This window comes from Dipodomys merriami, unplaced genomic scaffold (genome assembly GCF_024711535.1).
Source record: "Dipodomys merriami isolate MVZ:Mamm:240054 unplaced genomic scaffold, mDipMer1.0.p SCAF_74, whole genome shotgun sequence".
Classification (NCBI taxonomy): domain Eukaryota; kingdom Metazoa; phylum Chordata; class Mammalia; order Rodentia; family Heteromyidae; genus Dipodomys; species Dipodomys merriami.
The window spans coordinates 1,305,877-1,320,981 of record NW_027206335.1 but is presented as its reverse complement, the minus strand read 5'-3'; the positions used below and the strand labels follow the sequence as shown (position 1 = coordinate 1,320,981).

At 34.3% G+C, this 15,105-nt stretch overlaps 1 pseudogene; it reads right to left on the bottom strand.

Moving 5' to 3' along the window:
* Nucleotides 1–324: 324 nt before the first annotated feature.
* LOC138818356 (vacuolar protein sorting-associated protein 37A pseudogene) lies at nt 325–1,525 on the bottom strand (annotated as a pseudogene).
* Between the last annotated feature and the right edge of the window lie 13,580 nt (nt 1,526–15,105).

The following is a 15,105-nucleotide window of genomic DNA, read 5'->3' as shown; positions in this document are numbered from 1 at the left end:
TCAAATTAAAAGTACAAGATTAAGTACTTTTCATAAAATATTAAAACTAAAATCACATGCATAAGGTATTCAATTATAAGAATAGCAGTGAAATTTTAAAAGGACAGGATTTATCAATGATAAATAGGCATTTTTAGTGCAAATACTGCAGAAAAATTTTCCAAGCAAAGATCATAATCATTCTAATCTATATAAAAAACAATCTCAGTTCTTTAAACAATGTAGAGTACATCTGAATTCAGCCATTTCAATGAAATGCCAACTTACAAACCTTAAATCTAAAATAATGTACTTAGTTTTATGTCTCATTTCTCTCTTGGCGGTCTATGTTTTCAGGAAAATCTGTAATGGACCATGAAGTTGGCTGTGCATTGCTATCACTTGTTTAAGTTTCTCTTCCTTGGCTCTTCTACAGTGGCAAACTGTTCTTTTTTCCATGAAGCTACTGAGAAAATCATCTATTTCAGTTTTTCCCTCCGAGAAATCTTCAGCAATATTATCAGATTCTTCCTCAGCTTCATGTGCAGCGACTTTCCATCTTGCCTGTAGGGCACTTGCACTACAACTCTCACTCAGTTCATGTTGTCTCTGCCTCTTCTTTTCAAACGTAGATTTCATTTGTGTAAGTAACTCATACTTATCTAAAACAGTTTGCCTTTTGGCTTCCAAACTGGGCTCCAAGAGGAGAGTTTTCTTGCTAATTCCTCAATACTTTTTACTAAATCACCCTTGTCATTAATAATTTGTTTTAGTTGAGGTAAACTCAGAAACTGTTCTAGTAATACTTCCTCTTGTTCATTCATATCTGTGAGTTGTGACACAATTCTGAGAGTTCTGGAAATGCATCAGGGACATCTGGCATCTTGTACCCAAAACCATTTTGGCTTATCGGTGTTGAAGTTTCCATTGTGGGAACAGGCAATGGCAGACTTGAAAGGACACCAAATGTAGGAGCAGCAGACTTGGCTGTTGTATAACTTGTTGAAGAAGAATCAGTGTCAGTAACAAAGAAGTTATGTTCTGTTAGCTTCTTGAGGAGGATATGCAGGAAGAAATGGAAAACCCTAAGAAGCATAAGGAGGCAGCCCACCTGGGTTACTATACAGGTATGGAAATGCTGTTGAAGTGGGAGCTAAAACAGGAGAATTCTTCCAAAACTCATCCAACAGACTCTGGCTAATCTTTCCAAGATCTGAGTGTATTGTAAAATTGCTTACTAATTGAGAGGTAACATATATTTCATGTTTATCCATTAAAGGATGTCAGATTGGTGGATAAACACTGATTGCTGGTTTTTCCTGAGGAAACTGTGGAGGAAGTACTATATTAATGTTAATTGTCAAGTTGTTTACAGTGAAGGGCAATCTGTATTCCACATCTTTCTGTATTTCAGCTATACTGGAGTGGGAGTTCCGGAGGGACTCGATCAAGCACTGCTTCTGCTGTTGGAGGCTGGTGAGGCCACCGCCAGGGACCCTGCTGTGGAGAAGGAGGCGCTCTTGGTCAGGGGAAAGAGCCAGCTCATCCTCCTCGCGTCCCTGGGGCAGGAGGGCCTACAAGGTTTGGGCCTGCTTCTCCCAGAGGCTGCCCGGCAGGTCTCCAGCTACAGAGGAGTGGCCTGAAATACCCAAGGTTCGAGTCCGGTTGTGTGTGTGTGGGGGGAGCAGAGGGGCAGGCCGTGGGGCAAGCCAACGACGCCTTTTACCAAGTAAACCAGGTTCCTGGTCTCCGGGTTTGGGGGACCATGACATAACTGGAGAGAGCTGGAGAGAGGTAAATTGTCAAGCAGGACACAAGCAACCAGGATCCTACCCTTGGAGGCCCAGGTGCTCCAGACTGGCTAGCCAGTCAGATTGTAACCTGGCTGTGCTCGGCAGTGCCTGGCCTCGTCCTACCATGAGCACATTTCTTATCAAGCATTGTTGCCTACTCCTTTGTTTCCCTTTGCCATCCCTGCTGCGACACCCCCTCTCCCCCATCTAGTCCCCCGACTCCTCCCCAAAGTTGTAAATTTCATTTTTCAACTTAATGTCTTGTACATTTCATTGTTGTAATGGGTTCCTATTTAAACAATTTGTTTTTCCCTTCCCCTCCACAAATTATACCAACATTAACTACAGTGAAAACAGGAGTTATACCGTGGGGGAGGGACACACCAAGCAACAACAACAACAACAACAACAACATATCACCCTGGGCTGGGAAGGTCGCTCAGTGTTAGAGTTCTTGCCTTGAATGCAGGAGGCCCTGGGTTCAATTCCTCAGTACCACATAAACAGAAAAAGCTGGAAGTAGCACTGTGGCTAAATAAGTAGAGCACTAGCCTTGAGCTGAAGATCTCAGAGACAATGCCCAGGCCCAGAGTTCATGCCCCACAACCGAAAAAAAAATCACTTTATAAAACATTAGAAGCAATAGAAAGCAAGAAAAAACACTTCAGTCCTTATCTTGAGGTCCATTTTGCCTAACTTCAACTTATCTGTCTTTTTCTGCTTGACTCAATACATACACTGGTTATTGCAAATTAGGGAAACCATGGGACCTATGTTTCTTTGGGCCTGGCTTACTTCACTTAATATAATTTTTTCCAAGTCTGTCCATTTCCTCACAAATGGGGCAATGCCATTCTTTCTGATGGAGGCATAGAATTCCATTGTGTATATATACCACATTTTCTTGATCCATTCATCTACTGAGGAGCATCAGTATCTTAGCTATGGTAAATAATGCTGCAATAAACATAGTTGTGTTGATAGCTTTAGTATGGTCTTGTTTCTGATCATTCGGGTAAATGTCCCAAATTGAGTCAAAGGGGAGCTCTATGTGGAGTCTTTTGAGGAACCTCCATACTACTTTACAAAGTGCTTGAACAAGTTTACACAACCACAGACAATGCAGTAAGCTTGGACAGTTTTAAATTAGCTACCAACATATTCTTTTTATATGTTTTTATTGTAAAAATATTGTACGGAGGGGTTACAGTTACATGAATAAGGTAGTAAGTACATTTCCTAACCAGAATTGTTACCCCCTCCTTTGTTTTTGCCCCTAACATCCCTTCCCTCCCCAATTCCACAACTCCTCCCACCCCCTTCCAAAGTTGTAAAGTTCATTTTTAACATAGTGTCTTGTACATCTCATTGTTACAATGGGTCAAGCTCTTTCCTTACTTCAGCATTTTGTTATTTCCTTCCCCTTCCCAAATTAGAAAAAATGTATATACAAGATGCAGGGCACTGGAATCAAGTACAGATATTTTTTTCTGCAAAAATACTATAGGATGAGAGCAAAAACATACCTTGAACAAAGGTTCTATTGGCTTTCTCTGCAGAATATGTGTAAAGCCTGCAAATGAATCCAAGATATCCTCAACCCACAGACTCACAAATCATGTAAAATTTGACTCATATTCTATACTACATTGTTTAGAGATGAGTGTGTGTGTGTGTGTGTGTGTGTGTGTGTGTGTGTGTGTGTGTGTGTGTGTGTGCGCGCACGCGCGCGCGCGCGCAGGTATTCGGGATTGAATTAGGATCTAGGCACTGCACTTTTGCGTCTTTAGTCAAGAGTGATACTCTCACTTGAGGCACTGGTCCACTTCTGGAATTTTTTTAAATAAGTTTTTTTTTAATTGTGAGAACACTGTACAGAGGAGGGGTTGCAGTTACATGAGCAAGGTAATGAGTATATTGCTTCTGAATCATTGTTGTCTCCTCCTTTTTTTTTCCCCTACCATCCCTTCCCTCCCACTTCCACAACTACACTCTCCCGTTCCCCCCGACCTAAATTGTAAAGTTTGTTTTTCCACCTAAATTGTAAAGTTTGTTTTGCCCTCCCACTTCCACAACTACACTCTCCCGTTCCCCCCACCTAAATTGTAAAGTTTGTTTTCCCTGTTTTCTTGTACATCTCATTGTTGCAATGGGTCAACCTATATCCTTGTTTAAACAATTTGTTTTTCCCTTCCCCTATACAAATTATACCAACATCAAATACAATGAAAACAGGGGTTATACCATAGGGGAGGGACATACAAAGCAACAAAGAAATCACATGGTACCTTATAAATACATTAGAAGCAATAGCAAGCAAGAAAAAAAAACACAATTGTGTCCTTATCTTGGCATTCATTTCCTTTAACATAATCTTATCTGACCTTTTTCTGCTTGTCTCAGACATATTCTAGTTGTTGCAAATAAGGGAAACCACTTGTGGCTTTGTGCTGGTTCATTGGAGATGAGTCTCATAGACATTTCTGTACAGGTTGGCTTTGAGCTGAAATCCTCACATTTCCACCTCCTGACAGGTATTATAGACATGTGTACTTTACTGTTGCTCACATTTGCTACTGATAAATTTAATCCCAAGCACTGTATTTTAGCTATGAACTTCAGAAACAAAATTTTCTGGCTTTATTAAAATTTAAAATGAAATGTGCCTGCTTTTTTCTTTCTAAATAAATGTGCCTGCTTTTTTTTTCTTTTAAAGAAATCCTTTATGGGGCTGGGAAGGTGGCTCAGTGGTAGAGCTCTTGCCTTGCATGCATGAGGTCCTGGGTTCGATTCCTCAGCACCACATAAGTAAAAAGAAAAAAGCCTGAATTGGCGCTGTGGCTCAAGTGGTAGAGCCCAGGATCAGAGTTCAGGCCCCACAACAAGCCCCCCCCCCCAAAGAAATCCTTTATATGCTTTACTTCTTATTTAGAAAGAACTTGGCTTCAGAAAGATTAATGAGAATTTTAAAATTTACCACCCAGCTTAAGAAATGAAGCTTGCATGAACACAGTCTTAGACTTCTTAAATCTAAAAGTATTCTCCAACTTGAATTTTTTCTGTCAGCTTTTACAACAAGGAAAGGAAATTGTTCCAAAGAATTATGACACTTGATACTTATTTGGCAAAAGTAGAGCATGACAATAGTAAAATACGGTTATTTTAAGGGGTTTGAAGCAAAGGAATACTTTGAATCTCCATAGTCTATTCAGATAGAATTTTAGAGACTTGGCATGGTCTTGGAGACACAGCGTTTGTAGGCATCCTTGAGGGACATATGTTCATGTCTGAAGTGTTGGATTCTTAAGGATGCCCAAGACAAAATTTAGTATCAAAAATCTGTGAACACAGAAAAAATAAGGAAATAACAAGGAGCACAAATCTGGAGATGAAATATCTTACAGGACTTTGAATATATTAGAGAAAGTACAGAGAAAGACCAAGGTAGGCTGGCCAGCTTCGTATTTCCCAGATTTCCCTCTGTGTTTGATAAGAATGATTTTGTCTTAATATCACCTGCTTCAAGAGGTATTTATTATTGTTGTTGTTGTAGTTCTTGTTATTATTATTTGTGACATGGCTAAACTGCATGTTTTGCATGTATGTAGATTTTAATCTCACGGAAATTTCTTTGGTAGTGGAATCTTCATAATTAATTGGCTCAAAATTATATCATTTAGAAGGAGCCTAGTTATAGGAAATGTACTCATTACCATATTCATGTAACTGTAAACCCTCTGTACAGTATCTTTGCAATAAAAATATATATCAAATAAAAAGAAGTAGCTTAATATAATATGCCTAATTTCCTTAATAAATAAGAATGTTTGGACAAGGAGATAATCATTGAAAATAATTCAGAACAGAAAAATGATAGTAATCTAGAATTCAAGGAAAAGGAAGGCCACAACAGACCCTTTTAATACAGCCTAGAGCAAGAAGTAATATTTACTTTTGTAGCTCCCAAAATTGTGAAAAAAAAAAACCTATCATCCATCTATCTGACTGTCTGTCTGTCCTTCTCCATCTGCTTTTCTTTTTTTTTTTAATTTTATTTTATTTGTGAACATACTGTACAGAGGAGTTACAATTACATGAGCAGGATAATGTGTACATTTCTTACCAAGCATTGCAGCCTCTTCCTTTGTTTACCCTTCACATCCCTTCCCAGCCTCCCCCCCTCCCACCCAATCCCAAACCTTCTCCTTCTCTCCCTTACCCCCCCCCCCCCCCGCACCGACAGTGCAAGCGGAAAAGGTCAGATAATGTGATGTCAGGAAAATGAACCCTTAGATGTGTATTTTAATGATTTTTTTTCTTTCGTGCATGTGTTTCTAACGCATTTATAAGATTATCTCTTTGTTGCTTTGTATGTCCCTCCCCCACAGTATAACCCCTGCTTTCACTATTTTTGATGTCAGTATAACTTGTGGAGGAGATGGGCAAAAACCAGTTGTTTAAGGATACAGGTGGACCTGTTGCAACAATGAGAAGTACAAGTTGTCATGTCCATCTGCTTTTCTATATAACATCTATCTGATTTAGTTTAGGAAGTAGAATCATTAGCTTTATGCATGTTAAGTTCACTGAGCTACAGTCCCAGCCCAATTTCTGTAATCAGAGTTTCTGTTTGACTTCCTTACTGCACCTTTAGGGAATGGATACATGTGTGAGTCTTTCCCTTAGTACTAACTAGCAATAAGCAATAATAAGCCATAAACAATATAACACTATGTATTACTAGAAATAATGGAGCTCTCTTAGAATGCATAAATTTTATGCTTATCTAAGTATAATATGTTATAAAATAACTGTATAAGCATAATAAGCAGATATTTTATGTATACTTTATTAGCACATGTTTCCAGAGGGAATATTTCCTGAAACCAGCCAGCTACACCTGACTAAATTTAGCTGGAGATCACAACAGATTATCTTCTTATCCCTCTACTTGCTTATCAATATACGGTTGTTATAGTCTAAACAATAATTAGAGGGCTAAATGCAAGATTCTTCATTGCTGAGTGCAGTCGGTAAATTTTCCTCTGATATACTGTAAACATTCAGTATGCATTTATATATCTTTTATAAATTCAGGAGAATTTTTGTTCTATTGTTTTCATTTTCTTTATGCCTTCTAAAACCAAGGTGAAACTTTGTCTTTCATTACTTTACCATTATCGTTTTCCTTAATATTCTAGTGTGTTCGATTGTTATCTTTATCTTTCCTGGTTTGGGCATTATTTCTGAATTTTTGACTAATATCTGTCATTTTCTAAGTCATATTACTATGCTTTCTGTTTGCCCATCCCTTTTCTTTCATGTGACTTTCTCAGTAGGCTTGCACTTTGCCCAGAATGGCAAAATATTCCAATGCTTGTTTCATGTATGTTGTAAGATCTTCTCAGTTTTCATCCCATTATCAGCTGGTACTTGTTTTGCGGGAATCTCTAGCACTTTAAAATATTATCGCTGTATGAATCCTATAATTTCTGTTTCTTTTAAAAATATCCACTGAGGAGAAATTGCTTTACTCAGATTTTGTAATTATAGTCTATTTTGCGAAGGACAAGGGAAAGAATTTTCCACAGGTTGTTTATATTTCTCTTTTGGTCGGTATTTTCATTTCTGAATATTTATTTTTTATTTTTTCCAAAAAACTGGGATACTCAAAAACGGAGATAAAAGCTGAGACTTTTAACAAGTGGAAAATCCCTCCCTTCCATCTCTCTCTGGTGCTGTCTCTCTGTTCACATTTCTCTCTCTCTCTGTCTCTGTCTGTCTGTCTGTCTGTCTGTCTGTCCGTCTCTCTTTCTCTGTCATTCTTACCTCTTATTCGTTGTTCTCCCTTGTCTCCTTCCTGAAAACATGTGTTGTATCCAAATATTCACTTTTTTCTCATTTCTTAAATGCTTTTGATTCATTGTGGCTACATATTCAGTACATATGGCTCAGCTTGAGTCTGGATTTGTATACAATTTCCTCATTATATATTTGTTAATTTTAGTTGACAAATTAAAAATATGTATATTAAGTGATATATGCATATGTTGTACAAAGATTCAATAAAGATCATTATTTAACCAATATATTACTTTTTATCTTTCCATCTATCATCTATCTTAGTTATTTGTTGCCTGATAGACACATACTCTGGTTCTTTTGTTCAGCTATTCTGAATATTACTAATATAAACATGACTGTTCAGTTGTGTCTTTATTGAATGCTTACTTATATTCCTTTGGATACATACCTGGGAGTTTTATAGCAAGATATATAGCAGTTTTAGTCTTTTGAAGACTCTTCATACTGTTTTTCACAATGGCTGCACTGATTTATATTTTATTCACCTCACATTAGTGCTGCTTGTTTTCTTAATGATTGCCATTCTGATTGTAGTGAGATGGAATATCTTTATCATTTCAATTTTTTATGACAAAGGATGTTGAGGTTTTTGTCTGTTTATTGGCCACATATGCTTCATTGAGAATTGTCTGATCATTTATTTTGTCCAGCTACAAACTGGATTCTTTTCTTCAGTTTTCAGTTGGTTTGAAATTTTTTAAAGTATAGTCCTTTACTTGACAAATAGCTAGAAAACATTTTCTTTATTTTATAGATTTTCCTTATATTTGAATGCTTATTTGCTTTGATGTCCAGAAGTTGTTTAATTTGATGCAAAAGCATTTTCAATTTTTGCTCTTATTTCTTGAGCAATTTGCATTCCTTTCAGAAAGGAGTCTCAAATTTAACTACCTATTTACACATTTTTAAATAGCCATGCATAGTCATACATGTCTTAATGACAACTACTCAGAAGGGAAAATCAGGATGATTATGACTGGAGACTATTTCAAAGTTAATGATACTATCTAATAGACAAAATTAAACAAAAGTACTGCTGATTTGTTTCAAGTGGTAGAGTGCAAGAGAAAGACATTATCACAATGAAAGAAAAGGAGGAGAAAGTGGAGGAGGAGGAAGTAGAGAATGAAGAGGAGGAAGTGAAAGAAGGAAAAACCACAATAGCCTACTATAACTAGAATTGCTTTATTCTTCAATTAAGCGAATTCCCTTATTTTTGAATTCTGTATATCATCATGTGTTCAATAGTATCTTCAATAAAAATTTCTTTCCCTAAACTTCAAGATTTTTATGGAATCCAGTTTTCTTTCTCTTTTTAAATAAATCCTCCATTGTCTCTTCAAATAATTTATCACATATATTGTTTTCATTGCTCTCAACATATAAATATGTCTCTCTCATTTACATATCTGTACACATTTATTTTTAATATAGTTTATCTTTTTGTATTTTAAGAATAATATTTAATAATAATTTATTTGATTTGTTTTTTTCTTTCACTTAATCTATACTCCATTCTTCAAATATGGAAGCCAGTCATCTATCTGGTTACTTTTTATGAACTTCATGTACAGGTTCAGAAGACAATCAGTCTTTCTTCATTAGTAGGTCATTTTGAGATTAATGGTATCACTCTCTATGAATCACCTATTATTAATAAAAAATATATTGCTTATATTGATAAAATAGTAACCTAAAGGGATTCATCAGGGCCCATGCATTCGAAGAACCAACGTTGAATATTCTAATAATGTCAAAAGATCGAAACTGAGGAATGAAAAATGAGGAATGTTTGGAATGCTTATACCTGAGTTTTAAAATGAAAAAATGTACATGAATTGTGATACTAATATTGTAGAAACTTTGTGAAAAATTTGGCCAGGTTCTTATGAATTTTTATGTTAAATCTATTAGAGAACCCAGGAAAGATTTAAAGAAATACAACTTGTGCATAAAATACGAATGTGTAATTAAGCATTTATAAATATATGTATGACTACATATGTGTAGATATATGTAGAAATGTTTCCTATAATAGCTAATCACTATAATATATTGTTATAAATTTATTTTAACTACTGGAAACAATATTTTGATTTCAGAGGTTTGTATTATTATAATAATACTTGCTTCACTATCAAGGTTTTATCATTTCATTGTCATTCTTAAATACCTTATTACAACTTTTTAATATTGCTAAGTGTGAAGGCCTTGAAAATCTAATATTTCATGTTTTTGTTACTGTCTGTCATGATGGCTGAATTCTTATTAGTGGGAAATCTTTTGAAAAAGTTTGTTTTCAGTTGTGTTGAAGGAAACTTTAAGACATGGCTGCAAACATCCACCTTCTATCATGGCCATAAATTATCATGTTCTAACAGAACCAATATATGTTAAAACTTCAATAAAGCAAAGGATGTATAGATATTTAGAATGTAAATTATATATATATATATATATATATATATATATATATATATATATATATAATTTACATTCTATATATATATATATATATATATATATATATATATATATATATATATATATATATATATATATATATATATATATATATATATATATATATATATATAATTTGCTTGTGGCTAGGTCAGTGATTCTACATCCTACATTCTTTGCTTAATATTTTACATTTTTAACCCAGAGCTCAAAAAAAAAAAGACAAAAAACTCAAAACCAACTACTCTTTTCTTATTTTCCTGGTGGTAAGAATGTTCTTTACCCATGTGTTCTTTCAGTGTGCACGACTTATTTGATCGAATTTTAATGTAGGGGTCTGAATTGGTGCTCTTTCCTACACTTCAACATGTGCTTGATTTTCAGCTCAGCCTCTTTTGCTGGGCTTCGAATTTGCCCTGTTTTTATGGTATAATTCAATCAGTATATGAAAGTATGTTTTATGAATATATCAAGAATGTAGAATATTTTTACATTTCAATTCTTTCAAAAGATCATTTATATGAATGTAAAACACAAAATGCAACAGTCTGCCATTTTCCTAATCTGGATTTTAGAAGAGTCTTATTCTTCACATCATATTCTCCCAAATTTCCCTTGCAGTCAGTAGAGTGTGCTTAGCAGCTGTAGTCGGTCTGGGCATGAACACCAATCTGATTTGGCTAATAGACTGTGAACAAGCTTATACACTAGATCCAAGCAAACACTTTAAATGTATTGGAAAGGTTTGGCTATTCCTTCATCTTGAGCCCTAGAATGAGATAATATGTAGAAAAACTAGAGCTGTTTCAGCTGACCAGTGAAGTTTCTGTAAATACAAGCAAAAAGTAATTTTTTGCTGTTAGCTGCAATTGATTTGTGTTTCCTTGTTGCCATAGCAAAGAATGACAGATCAAGCAGACTGATTTTCATTTCCCTTTGTTACTTATTCCTCTTGTACTGATAAGATTCAGACTCTGCTTTCATGAAAGTTTCCATTATTTAAAGCAGCCTTTTCAAATAATTTTTCAAATAATTTTCTGTGCTCCTAAATGGGAGACTTCTGGCACTTGCCAAACTACTTTGCCCATAATTATAATAATGGTCTCTTTTAATTAAAAACGACTTAATTGTATGTCATTTTTACATGATCTCCTATGTTTTATCCACTGAAGGAAAGGTATAATATACTCTTATGTCATTCATATGGTACATGGTAAAAATATGGAAGGTTTTCCCTAACTTTTAAATCTAAAATGAAAACAAAATCCAGTAGTTAAATTCACCCAAGATATTTCAAATAATCTGGCTTCTCCAGTGGACAACGAGGGCAAAGGATTCTCTTTGTTTTTCTTTGTTTAGTTCAGCTTAACATTTGTCAGCCTTGCTGATCTTTTAGAAGATGGACTGTTTTGTTGATTGATTCATTCTTACTTGATCTCCATTTAATTGATTTCTGCCCTAATATTTAATTATTTCTTTCCAACTACTCATTTGTTGATTGGAATGTTCATTTGAATTGTGTTTAGCTAATTATACAATAAGTTTTCAATTAACATGCCAGTTTATGACTACAATATCTCTTGACTAATGTTATCCTTCAATAGTGCAACCCTATCTCTCTTAGTTCCATTTTCACATATGAACAGACCAATGCCCAAAAAGCTTCAAATAAACTATTAGGTTGATTTCTCTATTTATTTAAGGTGCATGTGTGGTTGTTTGTGGTTGATCATTTTCTTATGTAGGTATTTATAGACATAAACACTTTTTTTTAAATTACTGACTTTTACATTCCCAAAGGTTCCTGTATTTTTTAAGATTTTTATGGCCTAATACATGATCTGTTTTGTAGAAAGTTCCATCGATGACTAGAAAAATGTGTAATCTTCTACAGTTGGGTGAAATATTGTTTAAGGCATTTTATCCATGGCAATGTTTAGTTCTGAGATAAACTTGTTGACTTCTGGTTTGGATCTTTGTTTATTGATAAGATGTATGTTAGCATTCATTAAACGCACTTGAACAACTCATTATTAGTATAGTGCTTTTCATCATAGTTAAGCTAAGAAGCAGCCAAGATGCCCTAAAACTGATGAATGGATGAATGATAGGAATATAAGATGGGCTCTGTTGGTTGGTGCGTGCCAGTGGATGGGAAAAGAAGGATGTAGGCAAGAATAGGTGAAGAAGGATGAATATAGTCAAAATACTTTACATACTTGTATGCAAACAGAGCATTGAAACTTGTTAAAATGGGTTTAATGAGCAAATTATGAAAGACAATGATAGAGGAAGTGGATTTGATCAGGATACACTGGACACATGACAGAAAGTAGCATAATTAAGCCCATTTGCATCCATAATATATGCTAATGAACAGGGAAACAATAGACAATAGAGTATCATTCAGCTCTAAAGAAGGAAATTATGTGATTTTCAGGAAAATGAATGAAACTGGAGATCATTATGTTAATCAAAGGAGGCCAGCTTCAGAGGGGCAAATATGAAATGCTTTGTCTTATATGTATTGAAATGATATACCTTTAAACAGATATATACATACACACATTATACATTCATATATACATATATATATATATACACACACACCCATAACAGAGAGAGGATAGAGAGAAAGAGGGAGAATTTGATTTTAATATTGGGATTGTTTGTGGAGACAAGTGGAGAGAAGGAAAGAGAATGAAGAAGGCTGAAAGATATTGAAATACATGTTTGTGTACAGTTATGAGTAGAATTAAAAATAAATAATAAAGTGAAGGAATATACATTATCATTATATCAAGAAAAATAAAATTATCCTGAAGTGAGGAGCACATCTTCTGTGATCTTTCTGAGCTAGAGAGACCCAGATATAATCCATTTCAATCAAACTGAATGAAACAAACACATAACAAAATGTGGAACTAAAAAAGGGACTGTATTACAGGCACACTGAGAACAAGCCCTCAACCATCTTCCCCCAAGTGACTGATATAGCCGTAGTTGGTATAGCCTCACTACTAGTAACCTCTCATTAAAAATAATGCCAGATGGAATTTTTCAGTTTGCTTTGTTCAGAACCTAATCAATAATCTTAAATTTGTACCAAGATTCTATATCTTGAAATCAATGGGGAAAAAAGTATTAAGATTCAGTATCTTTCGTGACTCTCTAGGCTTCTTCTGGAATTGAATATCTACATAATGAAGTTTGGTCATTATGAGCAAGATCTAAATTCCATTCAGGAATATAACACTAGGTGTAAGAATTCAAAGCCAACTAACAATTCATTAAATTTAAGAACTGAAAAATTTCAGTTCCTGTGAATTTAACAAGTTATTTGGCGGGGGGGAAATTAACTGAACAGGAAGATTGCATACAGCAGCTGCTGCATTACTAGTGGAGGTATATTTATTGATTTAGGACTTTCTTAAACACCTGTATTAACTTGGTGAGAAAAAGTAGAGTTTTAGAGTTGTGGTATATACATTTCATTAGATAAAGTATTGCAATAAATTTTGTACAAACCATTAAGGTATACAAATAACTTGGATAAATAAAAATTACACAAAACTATGGAAAATTTTCCCCAGCTTTCAATGCATAATTATAGATAAAGTGAACAAAATTTTCATTTATTTTTGCTTGTGATCTTCTACCCTACTTTAGTAATGTATAATTTTATTGTTATTTTTAAGGTGTGCACAGAGGAGTTATCATTTCATAAGTCAGCATATGCCTTTTCCTCTAGTTTTAAAAAATGTTTCTAATAGATCAAAATAACTTTTAGTATTTGTTTTACTATATGGTGATGACATGAACCTTCAGAGAACATAATATCCCTAATTCAGAACAATTACAAAGTAGATATTATAGTGGAACAAATAATTTGAAACAGAAAACTGAATTTACTGTAATATATGTTCTCTGAGTCTTCTCTTGGGCTAAAATAGGAATAATGTGCCAATGGAAGGTAGTGAAAAAAAGGAATAGTTAAAAACTGCTCATCTGGAGGTGATTGATGAAGATTAAAAATGAAACAAAATGATATCTCTGACAGTATTATTCACCACAGTTTCCATGTCAAAAAGAAATATGGGAAAAGAATGAGCAATATATGAAGCATGAATAGAAATCAGCCAAAACAAATATTCAACAAGAGAACAAATGGAACATGAAACACCCCGTACTTAGTCTATGAGAAATAATAATTGAGAAGGTGTGTTCTCAGATGCACTGTGATAAATCCTGCATATAGAACGGGATCATCATGCAACAGAAATAAAACCCAGTATTCTGGGATAGGAAAGCTTTAGACATGATGATAAAACCAAATGATTTATTTATAACTTGAACAAGCAAAATATTCCTGAATTCATTCATGCATTACAACAAAAATGAAAACCATCATAGATTTTTAGGTTTATCAATATATATTATTGAATAGTATGCAGGAAAAGTTTACACACATCTTATGAATTCTATAATATGTGTATTTTTACAACATACAATTGATACAGACTTTAATTGTGACTCATGAGTTTATACTTAATATAAAATATTTTTTAGTTTTAAGAGACAAAGTTCTGATTATAAGTATCTAAATAACTGATTTTTTTATTCCTTTCTCTACGTTTTACTTTTGCAAGTGCTTACACATTTGAGTTAACTGAATAAAGTGTTTATTCAACTGAATAGAATACTAGCAGGAAGAAGAGGATACATCCTCAGTGGACAAGAATGTCAGGAAGAGGGCGCTGTGGTTAGAGGTGAAATAGGGATGTGTGGGCAGATTGAGTCTAGTAGGTATATTGAGTGCAACTGTGAAATAGGTACTATAGTTGGATGCTTGTTGTCTCCAAAAGAAAATTGAAACCCAAATTCATATTTCTTAAAATTAAAGACCCAGAAAAAAGTATTTTTCAAGACATATGGGCCTATATATGGGCCTATATATGGGCCCATATATATATACATATATATATATACACATATATATATATAT